This window comes from Ochotona princeps, chromosome 2, assembly GCF_030435755.1.
Source record: "Ochotona princeps isolate mOchPri1 chromosome 2, mOchPri1.hap1, whole genome shotgun sequence".
Classification (NCBI taxonomy): Eukaryota; Metazoa; Chordata; class Mammalia; order Lagomorpha; family Ochotonidae; genus Ochotona; species Ochotona princeps.
This window is the reverse complement of record NC_080833.1, coordinates 122,386,491-122,394,568: the sequence shown is the minus strand read 5'-3', so window position 1 is coordinate 122,394,568 and position 8,078 is coordinate 122,386,491.

Below are 8,078 nucleotides of genomic sequence, written 5' to 3'. Positions count from 1 at the left end.
CTATTCACCTATTCATCCAGCCCCTGGGGGAGGGGGGCGGTGCTGCTGCGGGTTCTGTCAGGGACACCCCAGAGAGTAGTTTGCTGAAAAAGGCAGCCAGCTGCTGCAGTGTTGATGTTGGAAAAGCCCCAAGGTGGTGGTAGAACTGGAGGAAGAGGTTGCACCTGCGGCTGATGCCTGGGCCTCTGCAGGCACAAGTCACCGCAGGGAGGAGTTCCAGCAGGAGGGGTCTCCTGGAAGGGCCTGTGTTGGTTGAGGGTCTGCTGTAGTGACAGCGAGGAATGTCTGTGGGTCCAGTCAGCAGGAAACATTGAAGGGGAAGGGGAGGGGAGGAAGGGAGAGGTAACACGGGAAGGATCGAGGCATTGAGAAAGTTTGGTAGAGCAAAATATGTGGTGACAGGTTCACACTACCAGATTTTTCATTAGAAGCTCCTTTTTTCATTAAAAAGGAAAAAAAAAAGTGTCCTTTCTTTGCTTTCCATAGGTGTAACAAGTGTCAAATAGACTGACAACCATGTCTGGCAACCTGCTCTCTTTGTTATCCTCAACTGACCGACTTCCTTTGAAGGAACTTTCTCCCCTTTCAGATTCTAACTCTCTAGCCCCACCCCACCCCATTTCCCCTCTAGTGCAGGTTCTGATAAAGCCCCAGAGGTCATGACTGCATAGGCAATGCAGCATCTCACCCTAAATCTGTTTCCCCAGGCTCCCTAGAAACCTGGATTTCTGCCCCCAACATAGTATTTCTGCCAGAGAACATGGTCCCAGCCCTATGGGAATCTGCTGTCTTTCATTGGTTTACCTCAAACCCCACCTGCCCAGCCACGCTACACCACCTGGAACTGTCCCACACATCTAACCACCTCACCGCAAAGGCAGTTGGGAGAAGAGCAAGGCTGAGCTGCATTCGCTTGCTTCCCTGGCTTCAGTAGATGCCCATGACCTTGGGCAAGTCACTGGTTCTCCCCCTGGCCGTTCCCTGGGTTGTAAAATTGGAGTGATACATTGTAGCAGGGATTAAATGGGATATGTGGGAAAGTGTTAAGCACAGTGCCTGGTGTACAGAAGAGCTATTAAGTAACTAGCCTAATTTAAATTCCCTGTTTCCCGTTGACCTTGCCTCACCTTGGAGTTGCTGCTTTACTGCCTGGTAGTCTGATCACACCTCCAGCCAGGACTCGGAGTTCTGTCAGGCCCCAGCAGGTCACCCTGAGTAACTCCCCACCCACTGTGCCACCTTTCCCCTTGCTTTCCAAGGTGTTTCCTGCTTTGTGACCTCCTCCAACTGAAGTAATGAATAACTCGAGCACACAATGTCCCCGTGGGCTGTACCGGGCAGGGTGATTGTTCCAAGGCCCCTTCTGTCCAGAGTGCTGTTGCAGCAGCAGGTTGTGGCTCTCCAAAGGGAGGAGTGCCTGTGGCAGGTTGAGTACATAGCTGGGTGTGATGAGAGTTGTAGATCGTGGAGAACTAAGAAAGCTGAGCCGGGTGGGAAGAAGGAGGAAGAATTTGTCAACCCAGGTTGCAGACATAGGGTGAAGGAACTATTTTATTTTAAAGTCATTTGTATTTATTGGAAAGGTACATCAGATTTACAGAAGGAGAGACACAGAGAAAGATTTTCATCTGCTGGCTCACTTTCCAAATGGCCCAAATGCCCGGAGCTGAACCAATCAGAAGCCAGGAGCCAGGCACTACTGGGTCTCCCATGTGGGTGCAGGGACCCAATGCTTTGGGCCGTTCTCTGCTGCTTTCCTAAGCCATAAACAGGTGTCTAGATGGGCAGTGGAACAGCTGGGACACTAACTGGCAACCATGTGGGGTCCCAGCACTTGCAAGGTGAGGATTTAGCCATTGAGCCATTGCATTCGGCCCTAAAGGAACTATTTTCAATCCCCTTTTAATACAGACAGGGGAAGAGGGATGGTTTTGGAGCCCTGTGATTGGGTCTGTGTAAGATTCATGGTGTGTGTGTGTGTGTGTGTGTGTGTGTGTGTAGAAAGAAAGCAGAGAACAAGTATAGCAGCAGAAAGTAGAGGGGAGTTTGGTACCTGTGTGTAAATGAGGATTCCAGATTCCAGCAAGGAGATGCTATTGTAGCTGAAGAAGAGTCTGCCCTGGGGGCCAGAGAGAGGGGCTCAGCGGGTGGGAGGAGGACCAGGCAGTCTTATTCCTGGCCAGAAGGCCAATCAGAAACTGGCCTGGAAGAAGAGGCAGGGCAGCAGTAAGATCTGCCTGCTGAAGATCAGAGAGAGGCTGAAGTGAGGATGATGTAACAGCGAAGGCACAGGTCGGTACGCTCCAGGAGGGAAAGCCCACCCGCCCCTACTGTAGCTGAGGGAGAGGTAGATGGGAAGATCAGAACCCCCCACCCGTACTCCAGCCAAACTGTCTGTCCTGCAGAGAGGTCCAGAGGGCTACACTACCAGTCCCAACGCCGCACACACGTGCTCACACACAGCAGGGTTCTGGTAAGCCAGCCCTAGAGTATTTTAAGCACAGAATGGAGGGGATGAGGATATGTAGTGCATGGTGACTCATCCTGGCAGCAGTGACTATGTGCAGTGCGGAGGAAAATGGCTCAATGGCAGACTATTGGCAGTGAGCAATGACAGCAATGTTCAGCTCAGCACTGTAGGGCAAGGAAAGCTGGGGATTGCCGTGACTTGGCTATAGTGGCAGGACATGCCTGTGTAGCTTCTAGATGTTTCTGCTTGCACCGATTCCAGGAGCATCAGAGGGTGAAACAGACCTGAGTCTGTGCAGGCCGGCGGGCAGGACGCAGTGTCCACATGGGAGAGCCTGGGTTCTAATCCTGCTTCCTGCCTCCTGTAGTATTTACCCCAGGAGATGGGGGGGGGACGCTAGCAGCTGATGCTCTGCCACCCACCCGGGTAGACCTGGGTGGAGCTTAGTGCCCCAGCCAGCGTCTGTTTCAGGCCTTTGAAACTCTCTGTGTTTCCTTGCATCTCAGAGAAACAGAAGGAGGCAGAATGGACCCGTGGGGCCACAATCCCGGATAACAGGAGGCCTTCACTCCCTGGGCCTTACACTGGGCCCCTGGATAACACCTGACCAAAACTGACCTCAATCCTAACCATCCATCCTAAGGCGACACTGAATCGCTGGGCAGAGCATCTCAGTGCATCTCTGCCATTTAATACAAAACCAGGGACGAGAGTCCGTAAATGGGGGCAGGTAGAATTATCCCATTGTGGGCCCAGCACGCTGGCCTAGCGACTAAAGTCCTCACCTTGAACGCACTGGGATCCCATATAAGAACCAGTTCTAATTCCGGCAGGCCCCGCTTCCCATCCAGCCCTCTGCTTGTGATCTGGGAAGGCAGTCGAGGACAGCCCAAAGCTTTGGGACCCTGCACCAGCATGGGAGACCTGGAGGAAGTCCCTGGATCCTTCGGATCGACACAGCCCCGGCCATTGAGGTCACTTGGGGAGTGAATCATCAGACACAAGATCTTCCTCTCTGTCTCTCTTCCTCTCTGCATATCTGACTTTGCAATAAAAAGAAATGAATCTTAATATATATATGTATATATCCCATTGCTAGTTTTATGTTAAATCATCCCGGCATTCTTTTGTTTCCCTAGATCTGGAACTGAGGCCTTGTCTTTTATGAAGATACAACACACAAGTCATGAAAATCAATTCTTTCTTTCAGCAAGATGAGTTTGTACCAGTGACGGGCTACCCACTCATCACTGGGCGACCAGGTCATGTCATGAGTGGCAGACTTCTGAAAGTTGCTTTCTGCTGTGCTATTTCCTGATTGGTGACTCCAGGAAGCATCTGTGGTGTGTAATGAGACATGCTGGGACTTCTCTCTATGCAGTTCATTGTTGAGCAGGTGAGAGCGTCAGTGACCTTGGTGGAGACAAGAGGACACACAGTGGTTTTGCTTGGTTCCTTCTAGCAGGATCACGAAGGTGTGTGGTATTTTCAAGTCATCCTGACTCACGCGCATGACTGTTAGGTGGTAGGATGGCCACCGGGGAAGCCTTGGCAGAGCTTTCAGAATCTCTGTACTTCCCCTGTTGGGGACAAGTTGGTTGCATGTGCTTCTTTCCTTGGTAAATTGGCACCAGCTAGAATCTTCTAAGCTTTAAAAAATAAAATTCCAGCATTTTCTGTCAGCTTAACCGCTGGTAAGTGAGAAGCTTACCTCAATGAGAGGAGGTCTTACTGCATCACTTCTTGCTGGGCCTTTGGAAATCCTGTGCAGATTGAGAGGAAGGCTTGTTTTGGGGTGTGTTTAATTTCTGACTTCTTACTGCAGCTATATTTGAGAGCCTAGAGGTAAGGCGCATGCTCATTTTGCAGAGTTTGGAAGACAATGTCCAGCAGCCTCTAGTCCACAACATGATAGCTGATCAACTAATGTGCTCCGACCAGCAGGGCCAGTAATGTGGACAGGGAGGGAGGGGATGAAGCGCCGACAGGAGACCAGTGATGGTAGAAGTCTCTATGAAGTCTCCCTTTATTGCTTCTTCACCTCTCCTTATATACTCTTCCCACACTCAGTCCGAATTTAGCCAGGATATTGGATACAGATGAGTCCAATTAGTCTAGGTGTTTTTAGCCACAAGCCCAGCTCCTGTTCCTGCCCAGCTCAAGGAGCGCTAATCAACTCCTTAACCCACAACGCTAATGTAGTTGAATACCTGCTAGAGCTGTGTGCTTCCTACCTCACAGCAGAATGTTCATTTGGTAAGAAACTCTGATCCAAACCTATTTTCTCTTCACTTCTGACTGGTCCTAGTTCTTATTTCCAGTGGGAATATGCAACTTGGCCCATCTTCAATGTGGCAGCTCTCTACCTGTTGAAAATATCTCTCCAGTCACTCTAACGTCTTTTTTGAATAAAATATTCCCATTTTCTTCAGTCCTTCTATGAAACAGTTTCTCATTTACTCCTAATTTTCGTTGCATGATTTCCCATTTGTTAAGGTCCTTTTTTACCAGGCACCCTGCTTCTGAGTCACGCAGAATCTAGCAAAGCTAATATTTGTGTGTGACCTAGACATTATCATTTTTGTGAATTTCTGTTATTCCAAAGATATGTCTTCCTGACTTTCTTGATCCAAGATCAACATAATACTGAGGTTATATTAAGTACTTGCAAAAAAAGGCGGGGGGGGGGTGCACTGGTGCAGTAGCTTAGTGGCCTGGATCCCATATGGTCACCAATTTGTATCTCAGCTGCTCCACTTCCCTTCCAGCTCCCTGCTTGCGGCCTGGGAAAGCAGTGGAGGACGGACCAAAGCCTTGGGACCCTGCACCCATGTGAGAGACCCAGAAGAGGTTTCTGGTTCCTGGCTGCAAATCGGCTCAGCTCTGGCCATTGTGGCCACTTGGGGAGCGTACCAGTGGATGAAAGATCTTTCTCTCTGTCTATCCTTGTCTCTGTAAAACCTGCATTTCCAACCAAAATAAATTTTAAAAAGCAGCAAAAACAAAACCAAAGACCAAAAAACATACACACAAAAATGGATGTTTCCTCTCTCATGATACACACGATACAGTCAGGGGGCCCCATGGCCTAGATTCCAGGTGCTCCAAACACTGGCATCACAGGGCTGTCAAGGCGTTGGGCCATGTCTGCCAGGTCTTCATTCTCAGTATTCTAACATTCAGTGACTTGGTTCAGGTGCACTGGGAATGCTTCCTTCTAGCCCCACCCTCTTCCTCTCCCCAGCGCCCAATGCGGCCCTCATTGCAGATCTGCAGGCAAAGGTTTAATGGTCCTGCCTTTTTTTATGCTCTCACAGCTGAAGTTCCCATAGCTAACTGGCAAAGCATATTTGGCTTTTGTTTTGGATATCAGGCAGACAGGGATCAGATTGGCATAATTTGCATTTTCCAACCAGGTCATAGGTTGCTGGGAAACATGAGCTTTGACTGCCTTGTCCCAGGTTCTTCCCTCTCGTCTGGCCAAGATTCTGAGGAAGGAACTAAGCAGCATTACATGGCCAACTTGCTACTGGATGGCACAAAGCGTGCACACACACACATTCAGGTAGGCAAGGCAGACAGGCAGGTAAACAAGACACAGAACAAAGCCATTTTATGCACCATTCGCTAGGTCAACTTCTTTCTGAGGACTGTACTTTTCCACGTCATTTTTAGAAATATTACATTTTAATGTGGTTAGATTGTAAAGGTCAAACCAAAGGGCAGAGAGGGGAAAAAAGACTGTTTTGCATTTATTTTACTTTGAGAAGGAGCTGGGAGGCAGGGACATGCAAAACAATTTGCATAAACCTGATTACAACTTAAATCATACTCTTGTCCTGAGTAATAATGATGATTTCATGTTTTTAAAGAGCACATCTTTGGGCCCGGCGTGATAGCATAGTGGTGCACTCGCCTTGCACGTGCCAGGATCCCATAAGGTCGCCGGTTCTAATCCCGGCAGGCCCCACTTTACATCCAGCTTCCTGCTTGTGATCTGGAAAAGCAGTCAAGGACAGCCCGAAGCCTTGGAACCCTGCACCCGCGTGGGAGACCCGGAAGAGCTCCTGGCTCCTGGCTTCGGATTGGCTCAGCTCCAGCCATTGAGGTCACTTGGGGAGTGAACCATTGGACGGAAGATCTTCCTCTCTGTCTCTCCTCCTCTCTGTATATCCGCCTTTCCAATAAAAAAATATAAATCTTAAAAAAAAAAAGAGCACATCTTTTAGGCAAGCTACCTGCTTACAGGGTCTGTGCTAGGCTGCTTCATAGCTCGCTGACAGGGTATTTTTTGCATTAACAAATGGTATTGTTCCCTTAGTCATACCACTCATGCACACGGCATTGCACCCTACAATTCCACCGGAAGGCAGGCCTCCACGAGCAAAGGCATCCTGCCTGCCTGCTGGCCTCCTCTGCAGTTCCACACTGTGACACTATCCGCCAGGGCATTCCAAGTCTTGTTTCTGAAAGTCATCACTGATAATCACTAAGGATACTGCCTGCATAAATAATGGGAACTGGGAGAGGATCAGTGCTGCTGAGCTCCTGACTCAGAGTTCTCAGAGCCCCTCAGAGTTCTCGCTCCATCCAAACCTTTTGCTGTCTCAGTAGAACCTATCCAAGTGAATCATAACAGCATTTTCTGATGTTTTACCGGGAGTTAGACAGCATGCCAAGTATTTAATATGAGTTACCTTTCTCCGGTATCTTCTATTTCATACTGCCTTTTTTTTTTTTGCCACATAATGAGCTAAATCCTATTATTATCAGCTACATTTTACAAATGAATTGATGGAATCTTACATAGACCACATCTCTAACGCTGGCAAAAAGGAAAGCCACACTCCAACCTAGCAGTCATGCTCCAGAACCCAGGCTCAAACACGTCCTAGCTGCCTTTCTCGATAAAAAAAACAGTCTATTCACAAAGTGCAGGCCCAGCTGGGGGCACCCAACAGGTGGTTTCATATAAAGACTCTTTATTTAGTATGTTAAAAGTTCTGCAAGGTAACATAAATCTTCATTAACTCATAGTTCAAAGAAGCCTTCCCAGGCTTCTTGCACTCATCCATCAATCATCTATGGAGGACCTACTGTGTGTTAAGTGCTGTCTTAGAAGCCAAGGGAATAGCAAAGGGCATTCAAGGTAAGTCTCAACCTGTTGGCAGGAAGTAGTGTGGTTTGGAGAGGCTAGATAGTCGGGATAAATAACCCATAGTGCAGGGCAGTAAATGTGTTATATGGTGAGTACTGCAACCAAGAGGTCCAACGGGGACTTGGAAAAGAAACATACGCATTGTGCAGGAGTGGACCCTGTTTCCCATTGATTGGATAATGATGAGCCACAGTGCCCTGGCCACACTGGAGGGTGGTGATAATCAGCACACGCTCTCATTGTCAACAGCCTAGGAGAGCACATGAGAGGAACTTGGCCCTCGGTAGATTTGGGATGGGTTCTTGCAATGGGAACATTTGGACATGGAAGACAACCCATGTCAGGAAGGCAGCGGATAGGTGTGGCAGGTGGAAGGGAAATGTGCAAAGGCACAGAAATGTGGGACTTGATTGGAGGAAAGATTCGTTTGCCCAAGAGAAGACATGCCCG